The sequence below is a fragment of the Erpetoichthys calabaricus genome, chromosome 5 (assembly GCF_900747795.2).
Source record: "Erpetoichthys calabaricus chromosome 5, fErpCal1.3, whole genome shotgun sequence".
Taxonomy (NCBI): domain Eukaryota; kingdom Metazoa; phylum Chordata; class Cladistia; order Polypteriformes; family Polypteridae; genus Erpetoichthys; species Erpetoichthys calabaricus.
Genome location: NC_041398.2, coordinates 24,862,127 through 24,875,972, shown reverse-complemented (window position 1 = coordinate 24,875,972; position 13,846 = coordinate 24,862,127). Strand labels below are relative to the sequence as shown.

At 42.0% G+C, this 13,846-nt stretch overlaps 8 non-coding genes across 8 annotated transcripts; 4 read left to right on the top strand and 4 right to left on the bottom strand.

Moving 5' to 3' along the window:
• Window positions 1–1,379: 1,379 nt before the first annotated feature.
• On the top strand, window positions 1,380–1,453 carry trnat-agu (transfer RNA threonine (anticodon AGU)). Its single transcript has one exon. It is a non-coding gene; the product is annotated as a tRNA-Thr (tRNA).
• A 372-nt stretch (window positions 1,454–1,825) lies between these two features.
• trnas-gcu (transfer RNA serine (anticodon GCU)) lies at window positions 1,826–1,907 on the top strand. The gene has a single exon. It is a non-coding gene; the product is annotated as a tRNA-Ser (tRNA).
• Window positions 1,908–4,645: 2,738 nt separating this feature from the next.
• trnag-gcc (transfer RNA glycine (anticodon GCC)) lies at window positions 4,646–4,716 on the bottom strand. The gene has a single exon. It is a non-coding gene; the product is annotated as a tRNA-Gly (tRNA).
• Window positions 4,717–6,714: 1,998 nt separating this feature from the next.
• On the bottom strand, window positions 6,715–6,785 carry trnag-gcc (transfer RNA glycine (anticodon GCC)). The gene has a single exon. It is a non-coding gene; the product is annotated as a tRNA-Gly (tRNA).
• Window positions 6,786–7,175: 390 nt separating this feature from the next.
• On the top strand, window positions 7,176–7,249 carry trnat-ugu (transfer RNA threonine (anticodon UGU)). The gene has a single exon. It is a non-coding gene; the product is annotated as a tRNA-Thr (tRNA).
• Window positions 7,250–8,212: 963 nt separating this feature from the next.
• On the top strand, window positions 8,213–8,294 carry trnas-gcu (transfer RNA serine (anticodon GCU)). Its single transcript has one exon. It is a non-coding gene; the product is annotated as a tRNA-Ser (tRNA).
• A 4,515-nt stretch (window positions 8,295–12,809) lies between these two features.
• On the bottom strand, window positions 12,810–12,883 carry trnai-aau (transfer RNA isoleucine (anticodon AAU)). The gene has a single exon. It is a non-coding gene; the product is annotated as a tRNA-Ile (tRNA).
• Window positions 12,884–13,479: 596 nt separating this feature from the next.
• On the bottom strand, window positions 13,480–13,552 carry trnak-cuu (transfer RNA lysine (anticodon CUU)). The gene has a single exon. It is a non-coding gene; the product is annotated as a tRNA-Lys (tRNA).
• Window positions 13,553–13,846: the final 294 nt, after the last annotated feature.

Below are 13,846 nucleotides of genomic sequence, written 5' to 3'. Positions count from 1 at the left end.
ACCTGAGAAAAGCAGTCTTCATCTTCAAAGGCACCTTAAAGTCATTTCTTCATCGAGGTTGTCCATTTTCCTTTTTCGACTGCCTTAAAGACTTAAAAAAATATGTAATAACCTATTAGTTTATCCGGGAAGATATGCGGTAAGGTTGGAAAGCAGTCTAATTTTAAGTTCACTTTACCACCGATTGAGCTGTGCGTGTACTGTTGAAGAGAAACTGAAAGACGCAGACTGAAGAAGGCACTGCTGAGATTTGAACTGAGGATCTCCTGTTTACAAGACAGGCGCTTTAACCAGCTAAGCCATGGCGTAATGGACAACCTCAATGAAGAAATGACTTTAAGGTGCCTTTGTAGGTGAAGACTGCTTTTCTCAGGTACGTGAGTGTGTTGAGTTTTTCAGATGACATCTTGATCGTCCTCATCACGGATTATGAGAACGTTGTCTTTTCATCGAGCGCTTCCTTTTGTAGCGGATGCCACATTTGCTTTATTCCAGGGGCAGTTTGCTGCCTCTTTGGGTGAATTTCAGGAAAGAAGAATACTGTAAATACACCTTTAAGGGGGAGGTCATAACTCGGTCAGGGCGGTTAAAAACCGGAAAAGAAGGGGAGAAAGGGAGACATCTTGTGGTGGACAAAGAGAAGAGATGAGGTAGCGCCAAGTAAAAATATCTGCTAGAACAAGTTCTTTTTTTTGAAGACTCAGCGACACAAGGGAGACGCGTCTCTGAAGACGGACCTTTTTTTTTTCCTTTGATTTCGCTGGAATACTTGGACTGGTAGGATTGAACTTTTTTGTTATCGGCTCGATGGCCGGCGTATTCCAGTATGGTTTCTCTTTGCCCTGCACAATAAGGACAGTAATTCCGTTTGGTCGAACTGGTTTCTATGATTTATGAACATTGCGCATTTAAACCAGAAAGGGGGGAGGGGGGGGGTTGATTGTTATGTATTTGTTTGTTTGTTTTTTTATGTAAGATAATATATGTGTTATTCTTTTGCTTCTTCTTTGTTTTGTAATATGACTTGTTGTTAATGCTAAGCTGGGACTGGTGGTGGGGAAATCAATAAAAGGACGAGCGTTGGTCACGTTGCCCGATAGATTTTATATATTGAACTGCTTTACATTAGCAGTTTTCTAATCGTGCTTATCCCGGGGTTTAGTTGTTCTCCCAGGGCAGCGGTACACTTTGAACATTGGATTCAAACAACGTAAGGCAAACTTCCCTCTTTCCAAAAGCGTCTGATCGTGGAGCTGCTCTTGCTGAAAGTGCGTTCTCCTTTCATATGTGTCTTTATTACAAAGCGGTGGACATTTGTTGCATGTTAACTGGCTCTTAGGGGTACGAGGTCACATTGCTAAAAACTCTTTGTAGTTTTAGGCCCCGTGGCTTAGCTGGTTAAAGCGCCTGTCTAGTAAACAGGAGATCCTGAGTTCGAGTCTCAGCGATGCCTCCCCTTTGTGATATTCCTTTGAGTGGATTTTGATCTTGGCTCTCGGATGTGCCTGGAAACCTTGTAAGGAACAAGTTAGCTTTGTCCGTTTCAGTGCGGAAGACGGAGGTGCAGCGCATCTCTCAGCTTTAATTCTCTATGCTTTGGCCAGTGAACGAAAGAGAGGAAAGCGAATGCCTGCCTGCTTGCCTGCCTTCATGAGGTGTAACAGATTTCTCTGTAGCAAGGCAACATTGAAAGAGAACAGTTGATCACGATATAAGTCTAGTTGAAACGTCCGTGCTTAAACATAGATCGTGGCATGAAGCTTTACAATATCTGTTAATTTGTATTTAGCAGGAATGGACAGAAGGAAAAATGATTCTCTCCTGTGACAAGGTCGCCGAGTGGTTAAGGCGATGGACTGCTAATCCATTGTGCTTTGCACGCGTGGGTTCGAATCCCATCCTTGTCGTATCTTTAAATCTTAGAGTGTATTATCATTTCTGCACCTATCAGTGCTACCCCCTCACTTTCAAGAAGAAAATATTCCAACGCTGCTTTCCGCAAATGATCCCACCTCCATCTAAATGCAATGATTGCCTTTTATGGGAGTTTCTCAATCCGAGCAACACCTGATGCTCACCTGCAGTATCTTTGTCCATAGTTCAGAATCGAAGTATTCTGCCCTAAGCCTTCTGTTTTACAGAGTGAAATGGAAAGTTGGCCAGTAAACATCTCATGTGGGGCTCCGTGGCTTAGCTGGATCGCCCGAGAGTTAATTTGGCTTTTAATATTAGCTCAAGAAAGAACTACAGTATATGTGCACCAGAATGATGGAACGGAAAGGAAATTCCTGACTTAGCATTCACTTCCAGTCGCATTGAGACATTCACGCAGGCGTTATGCCGGTGGAATGAGATATACAGTAATCCCTCCTCGATCACGGGGGCCGTGTTCCAGAACCCCCCGCGAAAGGCGAAAATCCGCAAAGTAGAAACCATATGTTTATATGGTTATTTTTATATTGCCATGCTTGGGTCATAGATTTTCACAGAAACACAGGAAGATGTAGAGAGACAGGAACTTTATTAAAACACTGCAAACAAACATTTGTCTCTTTTTCAAAAGTTTAAACTGTGCTCCATGACAAGACAGAGATGACAGTTCCGTCTCACAATTAAAAGAATGCAAACATATCTTCCTCTTCAAAGGAGTGCGCGTCAGGAGCAGAGAATGTTTTCTCTCTCTCTCTCTCTCTCTCTCTCTCTCTCTCTCTCTCTCTCTCTCTCTCTCTGACAAACAATCAAAAATCAATACGTGCCCTTCGAGCTTTTAAGTATGCGAAGCACCGTGGGGGAAGCGTGTCGCTTGATAAAGCAGCTGCTCAGAAGAGAGCAATCTGAAGGTAATCTTTCAGCGTTTTTTGAGGAGCGGCCATATCCTATAGGGGTGTGAACAGCCCCCGTGCTCACAATATATTTGAGGAGTTTTATTTAATAAGTAATACGCGCTCTAGTTGGGTAGCTTCTCAGCCATCTGCCAATAGCGTCCCTTGTATGAAATCAACTGGGCAAACCAACTGAGGAAGCATGTACCAGAAATGAAAAGACCCATTGTCCGCAGAAATACGCGAACCAGCAAAAAATCTGCGATATATATTTAAATATGCTTACATATAAAATCTGCGATAGAGTGAAGCCACGAAAGTCGAAGCGCGATATAGGAAGGGATTACTGTATTGTGATCATAAGTTGACGTTAGATTTGTGATTGAACCTGCAGCAGTTTTGAACGACCACTGGTATACGTGATTCGTGGGTAAGACGCTTGTAATATTCCTTCTTCGTGCAAGTGTGGGGTACGGTGGCAGAGAATCCAATACACGTATGGATTGCAACGCGAGGTCCGGACAAGTAGGGGATGGCCGTTTTAAAAAGATGGTTGCATTGTCCGGGAATCGAACCCGGGCCTCCCGCGTGGCAGGAAAGAATTCTATCACTGAACCACCAATGCAAGATGAAAGCCTTATACCAATACGGATGCAATATACTTTTTGACCACAGCCTTTACCTTGGCGCTTTTCTCCATGCTTTGAAAGGCAAAGTCAGCTTGTCTCATTTATCTCTTATCCTCACTGCACAGTGGATGGAATTAAACTTTCATGATTGAATGAATATCACGATTTTGTCTGCGTTGGATTCTGATCCACGAACGTGTAATCTGTTGACAACTTATTTTTCAGCATCTGCACGGTAGTACTAATTAATGAGGTCGCTGCCTTGCGGTTCACTGTTTCCAGAACATGTGGCTAATGCAATTGCAGGCAACGGCGGCACAGGCTCTCCAAAGAGCATGGAGTGCTGGGTGGGGCGCGGACACGAAAGACACGAACAAAGATCCCAGATTTAAAACCGAGGCCACAACGGGCGGAAATCAAACTCCGGTATCCGCACTCCCGGCCGTCCCGTTGTCTTTAGCTAAAGCACTCTACAATGTTTCTTATTCGCTCTCTATAGTAGTGCTAAACAAATACCGATGCAATCTCTTTTTCCACACTTCCTTTTTGGGGAGAGCTGTTCTGCGGTTCTCCTTCCTCTTCCTGTCTGAAGCCTCTCGGTCCATAGACAGGCTGGGGAGTTTTTTGTTTCTTTTGGTATATGTCCAAGTTGAGAGAATGGAATGATGGATTTCATGTTCAAAGTTAATCACAAAACATACAGATTATACGGTTTTATCGATCTCTCTCTCTCTCTCGCAATCTACCTGTACAGTTCCTTCTGCATCTATCCAGATTGATGAAGATATGTAAATCTACACTGATTGATATATATTAAAGGCACCATATGATGAGACAGATCGCCCCACGGTTAATTTGGCTTTTAATATTAGCTCAAAAAAGACCTACAGTATATGTGCACCAGAATGACGGAACGGAAAGGAAATTCCTGACTTAGAATTCACTTCCATTCGCTATGAGACATTCACGCTGGCGTAAGGCCGGTGGTATGATATATATTGTGATCATAACTTGACGTTTGATTTCTGATTGAACCTGCAGCAGTTTTAAATGACCACTGGTATCTGTGATTCGGACGCTTGTAATATTTGTTCTTCGTGCAAGTGTGGGGTACAGCGGCAGAGAATCCAATACGCGTAAGGATTGCAACGCGAGGTCCGGACATGTAGGGGATGGCCGTTTTAAAAGGCTTGCTGCATTGGCCGGGAATCGAACCCGGGTCTCCCGCGTGGCAGGCGAGAATTCTACCACTGAACCACCAATGCGAGATGTAAGCCTTTAACCAATAAGGATGCAATATACTTTTTGACCACAGCCTTTGCCTTGGCGCTCTTCTCCATGCATTGAAAGGCAAAGTCAGCTTGTCTCATTTATTTCTTAACATCACTGCACAGTGGATGGAATTAAACTTTCATGATTGAATGAATATCGCGATTTTGTCTGCGTTGGATTCTGATCCACGAACGTGTAATCTGTTGACAACTTATTTTTCAGCATCTGCACGGTAGTACTAATTAATGAGGTCGCTGCCTTGCAGTTCACTGTTTCCAGAACATGTGGCTAATGCAATTGCAGGCAATGGCGGCACAGGCTCTCCAAAGAGCATGGAATGCTGGGCGGGGCGCGGACACGAAAGACACGAACAAAGATCCCAGATTTAAAACCGAGGCCGCAACGGGCAGAAATCGAACCCCGGTCTCCGCACTCGCGGCCGTCCCGTTGTCTTTAGCTAAAGCACTCTACAATGTTCCTTATTCGCTCTCTATAGTAGTGCTAAACAAATACTGATGCAATCTTTTTTTCCACACTTCTTTTTTGGGGAGAGCTGTTCTCCTTCCTCTCCCTGTCTGAAGCCTCTCGGTCCATAGACAGGCTGCGGAGTTTTTTGTTTCTTTTGGTATATGTCCAAGTTGAGAGAATGGAATGATGGAATTCATGTTCAAAGTTAATCGCGAAACATACAGATTATACGGTTTTATCGATCTCTCTCTCTCTCTCTCGCAATCTACCTGTACAGTTCCTTCTGCATCTATCCAGATTGATGAAGATATGTAAATCTACACTGATTGATATACATTAAAGGCACCATATGATGAGACAGATCGCCCCACGGTTAATTTGGCTTTTAATATTAGCTCAAAAAAGACCTACAGTATATGTGCACCAGAATGACGGAACGGAAAGGAAATTCCTGACTTAGCATTCACTTCCAGTCGAATTGAGACATTCACGCAGGCATAAGGCCGGTGGAATGATATATATTGTGATCATAACTTGACGTTTGATTTCTTATTGAACCTGCAGCAGTTTTAAACGACCACTGGTATCTGTGATTGGGACGCTTGTAATATTTGTTCTTCGTGCAAGTGTGGGGCAGGGGTAGGCAACGTCGGTCCTGGAGTGCCACAGTATGTGCAGGTTTTTGTTCCAACCCAGTTCCTTAACGAGAACTCAATTATTGCTGATGAAGCACATATTGCTTAAGTGACATTTTATTGCTTCATTTTAGTGGTCTCGCTTGTTAAGGTTCTCCAACCTTAATTGCTTATTTCAATCTTAAACTGCTGCATTCAGTGTTTTAATTGCTCCTTATTAGCAATGAGATGTAAAAGACAAAGCAGCCAGCAGTTCTCCAGCTAGCTTTTTTCCAATTACATCTGTGTGTGTTCATCATGCACGGTTTGATTTAATAAAACACTTAATAGAAAAATGTGACAGACTGAAAATGATCTGTTTTAGGCTTCAAATCATTTGGATGATATCCTTGGAAAGGAAAACAATCTACGATATAAAAGCCTTACATTGCACAGACTAACAAGCCATAAAATTAAATAAGGTCTGAGATTGGCAATGATTGGTTTCTAATTAAGCAATTGGGTTGGAATGAAAACCTGTAGCCACTGCGGCTCACCAGGACCGACATTGCCTACCCCTGTTTTACATCTTATTGCTAATAAGGAGCAATTAAAACACTGAATGCAGCAGTTTAAGATTGAAATAAGCAATTAAGGTTGGAGAACCTTAACAAGCGAGACCACTAAAATGAAGCAATAAAATGTCACTTAAGCAATATGTGCTTCATCAGCAATAATTGAGTTCTCGTTAAGGAACTGGGTTGGAACAAAAACCTGCACATACTGTGGCACTCCAGGACCGACGTTGCCTACCCCTGGTGTGGGGTACGTTGGCAGAGAATCCAATACGCGTAAGGATTGCAACGCGAGGTCCGGACACGTAGGGGATGGCCGTTTTAAAAGGCTGGCTGCATTGGCCGGGAATCGAACCCGGGCCTCCCGCGTGGCAGGGGAGAATTCTACCACTGAACCACCAATGCAAGACGAAAGGCTTAAACCAATACGGATGCAATATACTTTTTGACCACAGCCTTTACCTTGGCGCTCTTCTCCATGCTTTGAAAGGCAACGTCAGCTTGTCTCATTTATCTCTTAACATCACTGCACAGTGGATGGAATTAAACTTTCATGATTGAATGATTGATATACAGCTCAGTTTCAAGAAGAAAATATTCCAACGCTGCTTTCCGCAAATGATCCCACCTCCATCTAAACGCAACGATTGCCACTTATGGGAGTTTCTTAATCTGAGCAACACCTGATGCTCACCTGCAGTATCTTTGTCCATAGTTCAGAATCGAAGTATTCTGCCCTAAGCCTTCTGTTTTACAGAGTGAAATGGAAAGATGGCCAGTAAGTGTCTCATGTGGGGCGCCGTGGCTTAGCTGGTTAAAGCGCCTGTCTTGTAAACAGGAGATCCTGAGTTCAAATCTCAGCGGTGCCTTCTTCACTTTGCGTCCTTCAGTTTCTTTTCTACAGTACACGCACAGCTCAACCGGTGGTAAAGTGAACTTTAAATTAGACTGCTTTCAAACCTTACAGCATATCTGCCCGGATAAACTAATAGGTTATTATGTATTATTTTATAAGTCTTTAAGGGCAGTCGAAAAAGGGAAATAGACAACCTCGATGAAGAAATGACTTTAAGGTGCCTTTGAAGATGAAGACTGCTTTTCTCAGGTACGTGAGTGTGTTGTGTTTTTCAGATGACATCTTGATCGTCCTCATCACGGATTATGTGAACGTTGTCTCTTCATCGAGCGCTTCCTTTGAACATTGGATTCAAACAACGTAAGGCAAAGTTCCCTCTTTCCAGAAGCGACTGATCGTGGAGCTGCTCTTGCTGAAAGTGCGTTCTCCTTTATTTTTTTTTTATTATAAAGAGGTGGAAATTTGTGCATGTTAACTGGCTCTTAGGGATACGAGATCACATTGATAAAAAATCTTCATGGTTTATGGCGCTGTGGCTTAGCTGGTTAAAGCGCTTGCCTAGTACACAGGAGATCCTGAGTTCAAGTCTCAGTGGGGTCTGCTCTTTGTCATACTGTATTTCTTTGATTGGATTTTCATCTTGGCTCTCGGATGTGCCTGGAAACTTTGCGAGGAACAAGTTAGCTTTATCCGTTTCAGTGCGGAAGACGGTGGTGGAGCAGATATCTCAGCTTTAATTCTCTATGCTTTGGCCAGTGAACGAAAGAGAGGAAAGCGAAAGCCTGCCTGCTTGCCTGCCTTCGTGACGTGTAACAGATTGTCTGTAGCAAGGCAGCAATGAGAGAGAACAATTGATCACAATATAAGTACAGATGAAGTGTGCGTGTTTAAACATAGATCGTGGCATGAAGCCTTACCAGATCTGTTAATTTGAATATAGCAGGAATGGACAGAAGGAAAGATGAAGCTTTCACATGACAAGGTGGCCGAGTGGTTAAGGCGATGGACTGCTAATCCATTGTGATCTGCACGCGTGGGTTCGAATCCCACCCTTGTCGTGACTTTAAACCTTAAGAGTCTATTATCGTTTCTGCAGCTATCAGTGCCAGCAGTTCAGTTTTAAGAAGAAAATATTCCGATGCTGCTTTCCGCAAATGATTCCTCCTCCCTCTAAAGCACAGGTGTCGAACTCCGGTCCTGGAGGGCTGCAGGTTTTCATTCTAACCATCTTCTTCATTAGTGACCAATTTTTTGCTGCTAATTAACTTCTTTTGCCTTAGTTTTAATTAACTTTACTCAGCCCCTTTGTTGTTTCTTTTTCCATAATTAGCAGCAAAACAATAATGAGACACAAAACGAGCTGCCCACACAACCAACTATCCACAATATCTGAAAATAAAGAAAGGTGAAGTTCTCAGTAAGACTGATCTCTCAGATCACCAAAACATTTTGACGGTGTTCTTAGAAAAAACAGAAAATCAACAATTTTGGAAATGTCTGCTGTGGCAGAATGAGAGCAGCAAGAAGCCGTGGAATTGAAGAACGAGTTTAATTAACAGCAAGAATCAGCTTCTCATTAAGAAACTGGTTGGAGTGAAATTGGTTGGAGTTTGAAGACCCAATTTAGCTGGTCATCTGTTGGCTTGTTTCACATCTCATTTCTGTTTGGCTGTCATTTAATGAAGAACTTAATCAGGTCAGAGCACTGAATCATTAAAAACAGGGCTATTAAAAGAAAGGGCAAATGAGTTAATGAGCAGTGAAAACTGGTCACTGATTAGGAAAAGGGTTAGAAAGAAAACTTGCAGCCACTGCGGCCTTCCAGGCCTGGAGTTATAATGGAGAATACTTCGATTCTGAACTATGGACAAAGAAACTTCAGGTGAGCATCAGGTGTTGCTCAGATTGAGAAACTCCCATAAGAGGCAATCTTTGCATTTAGAGCAGGGGTGTCGAACTCCAGGCCTGGATGGCCGCAGTGGCTGCAGGTTTTCTTGAATTTAATAGACGATACTGAGTTGATGTAACTTAATTTTTATAAACTTGTTAATAACACTCATCTTAAATAAGTGATGTGTACTTTTAGGTGTAAAAGCTTAAGTAAATTAATGTCCTTTAGCTGAATTAACTTAATAACAGTAAGTATGTAAACACTGTGGCAGTGGAGGGCAGAATTTCAGTCCACTTTACAGAAGACAACAGATTAGAGGTTTTTATTTTCATACACTGTACTCTTACTCTTGGTTTGGAAGCTGATTGAGTTATAATAATCGTATAATAGAAATTATCAAGTAGTTTGTGTTTATTGGTTGATGTACAGTATGAGTTATTGTAATAAATTGAAATGTAACCCATTTTAGAAAAATAAACAAAATAATTAAATAATAATAGTATTGTCTCAGTGAATAAAAAAAAGATAAAAGAACAATAAAGTAGTTAATTACAGAGAAGTACATCATCAGAATTTATTTAAAAAGCTCGGGCATGCGCAGAGAACTGATGAACTATACTTGGCGCGTTTTACGGCAGTCATTTTGTGCACATGCCATTACAAGTTTAGGTGCAGCCAGGAGTGAAGCCTCACGAAGCAGGAACACGTTTGAAGCAATTGTGTCGGAAATCGTATCGAAACTTCGAAGCATTTGACACTCACCTCTCTAGTGACACCTCCTGGCCATTTTCATTAACGTTACACAAACTTATGATCCACTTCAATGACGTCTGTTACAACTCTTATTGCTTTTATTTTTTCGCAGCTACAGACTGACAACGAAGAGAAGGGTTCGTCAGCAGCTTCTAGTGTCTGATGTCTAAAAAAATATAAATATAACTAACGCCGACAGGCAGAATGCACTATACGATAGCAAGAGTTAAAAAAAATAAGACGCCTCACCTCATGGATTCCCGGCTCTTTCAATTAGTATTTACTTTTGAACAGTATCATTATAATCGCTCCTGTTATTAGTATTATAATTAACCCTCATCTTTTCTTGAGATCACATTTAATAGCCTTAAATGTTTTCTTTGGTCTGACTTAATTAAAACGGAGTTGACAGAAAATAGAGGTTTATCCCTGTACTTTGCCATGATATAGGTAAGCACCTTTGAGAAAGAAAAGGTGAAATCCTTAAATCATAGATGTTATTATTCGATCAAGTATTAAAATCCATCCATCCATCCATTTTCCAACCCGCTGAATCCGAACACAGGGTCCTGTTGGAGCCAATTCCAGCCAACACAAGGCTGGAAACAATCCTGGGCAGGGTGCCAACCCACCGCAGGACACACACAAACTAGGGCCAATTTAGAATCGCCAATCCACCTAACCTGCATGTCTTTGGACTGTGGGAGGAAACCGGAGCGCCCGGAGGAAACCCACGCAGACACGGGGAGAACATGCAAACTCCACGCAGGGAGGACTCGGGAATCGACCCCAGATCCCCAGATCTCCCAACTGCGAGGCAGCAGCGCTACCCACTGCGCCACCGTGCCGCCCTAAGTAGTAAAATATTTCATTTATTAATAGGCTACTTTACAACATTTTTTGGAGCTCAAAAGTAACAAGTTCGCTACGAGAAAAGATGCCGTCAGTGGCTCAATTTACTAAGGTAGTTGCTTTTCAAATTCTGAGCATAGTGCTAGCCCGAGTTCGATCCGAACTAAAGGCTCATAATAATTTCAATTGAAGTCTTTATAACCAATTTGAACTAAATAATTTTGAGAGATACTGTGGAAGGATCTCATAAGAGATCTGTTCGGGAATCATCCCCACTTAGAATCGCCATCAAAATGCGCTAAACTAATTGCGTAAGGAAGCTCACGAATTTACATTAATTCATCTTCCATTCATCGTCATTTGACGTCCATGAACCCCTGCATTGAATAAGGTGATAACAAACCCACTGTGGTAGATCAGGTTCAATTTGCTCTGCTGCACCAAACGTTCAAAGGTGTCAATCCGGAGCACATCAGAGAGGCTGAGAGACACGGCGCAGATCAGTCACCGGCACACCGACACACAGACACACACGGGACACTCCGAGGTGAGCAATGCATGGATCAAGCGAGCAGTGCACGTATCAAGGTCGGCTTTAAAGATCCTCTTGAGTGCTGAGGCAACAACAAAAAGCAGCGGGATAAACACATCTGGACCTGCTGCCGAAAAAGCATTTGCTTTTAACAACAATCTGAACACTTTTAACAATAGCATCCCTCCTTAGTGAACACATCTTCAAGGTCTGGATAGGCGATCAGTAAAAAGTGCAATAATAAAACATTTCCTAAAACATATAGTTGTCCAGTCTGTATCATTCCTAAGCAATCTTCCAGTTATAGTTGCGCAATCCCACTTACTAACACATTTACCGTGTAGCTCTCCCCCACCCCGACCCCCACCCAAAGTAAGAACACATTCCACCTTATTAATTTAATATTTAAAAATTTAAACCGCTAATGTATATATGTATGTAATGAAGACAAAAACAATTATATATAGATGTATACTATATGACATACGTTCAGTGTTGCATGAAAACGTTGCATGAGGTGATGAATGGATATTTATGAGAGTATTATAGTGAGAGATGTGTCGTCACCGTCTTTGCAGCATTATGCATTCTACAAGTCAGCATTTGTATGATGTATAATTTATAATATTATTTTTTGCCACAAAGTATTATTGGGCACAATCATTTAACATGTATGGATCATCCACAAACATTCATTTCAATGGGAATTCTGTTGAGTTTTTGAACTCTGTTGATGCCATATGTACTTTAAACGGGAGCTCGATGAATAATGATTCGAAGCACTAAGCAGACATGCACACTGGAATCATCAAGCTTGGTTAGAAGCATGAGATTGCATCATGATGGGTATGCGAAACCTCAGACATGCGTAGTACTGAGATCATGACGGGGCTCCGAAGCCTCGGACATGCGCACTGGGTTAACTGAGGCTTTGAAGCCTTGAACAGATTCAAAGCCTCAGACATGCTTAGTACTGAGATTGCGTCATGACGGGCTTCGATGTGACCTTGAACTTCTTGCACCGCATAGGATCTTTCCCAAGACTACTGATATATATTTCGTTCTCTTCCCTTCCAGGAATGTTAAATGGGGCAATGGAGTTTACATTTATTCATTTGTTTATTTCCTTCTCTCTCTCTCTCTCTCTCACTCTCTCTTTAATTTTATTTATTTATTTTTTTTAAACTTGGAAATGTACAGTTTGCTTAGAATGAAAGGGAAAAATAATTAAAGCAATGCTATCAAGATTAAAATAGATTGCAAAGAGAGAATATCCCTATCTTGAACAAAGGACTTTGAGTAATCTGGACGGACTGTATCTTTTGACTACTCTCGGTGAATGATGGAGCGATATTCATTTCAATTAAAGTTTCAGAGGCAAAACTGAGTAGAAACTATGTTGGCGGTAAATGAATTGTTTGTCTCTAATTGTCAATTACTTTTAATTTGAATGAAAATGCATGGAGGGTGAATGAAAAAAACCTGGGATAAAAATGCGAAGGAAACAGAGCTTAAGCAAACGACCAGTGTTGATCAGATCGTTGCTGGCCCATACGGGGATCGAACCCGCGACCTTGGCGTTATTAGCACCACGCTCTAACCAACTGAGCTAACCAGCCAAGTTATCGTGTGCAACCTCTTGATGAATAATCTGTTCTTTCACTGCTTAACTTTAAGTTTGCTATCGATCTATTATTACCGAGTTCGTCATGCGATCTTAATTTTTCGTGAATCCGAGAATACCTTCTGTGCAGCTGATAGAAGAAGCGTGAAGAAAAGGAAAAGCATTTCATTCTAATCAATCCAGTCTTCAATCATTGTTTGTTCATTTCTCTTCTTCATTTCTCGTCATATCACAGTGAAGAGACGGAAAGGCTGGTTCATTTTTTTTGGCAAAACGTACATGCTTCTACACAGACAATAGCTAAGCGTGACTTTTAAAACTGGAACAAATCTAACGTCTCGATTTTCATACATTTCTGCACGTTGAGCAGTGGTCGCCTGCACTCTGTGCAATCCTTTTCTGACACCTGGAATATCAGACAAAAGAGAAGGTCAGAACGATCCCGATGTGGACATTTTGTTTCTCGCTAGATTCTTGCAGTGTGTAGGACTATTTAAGTTTGGAAACAGCTTTGACGAGTTGGAACGCTAGGCTCATCTTGCGATTTTTCAGATCAACAAGTCATTTTCCTTCAAAGGAAAAGGACTCAACCGCCCAACGTGGGGCTCGAACCCACGACCCTGAGATTAAGAGTCTCATGCTCTACCGACTGAGCTAGCCGGGCAAGGGATCAAGGAGCCACAAGTGTCTCTGTCCAAATTATATGAACGTTAGTTAATCTGGCTCCGATCCTTAGTGCTGCGGATTAGTCACTAACATTGCATTTTTAACAGAAACATTTGCTAGTTTGCAACGGACGTTAAGCATCCTAATGTTCATGAGACCTTGTAGCGATCCCTCGATAATCTGTGTTATTGTCAACGTCACGCAGTAATGTGGAGGGGACGGATGGGGCAATCTCGTCCTATTTGTAACCCGTTGAGTGTCAGATTACCCTCCAGTTAGAGCTGAGAGGTAT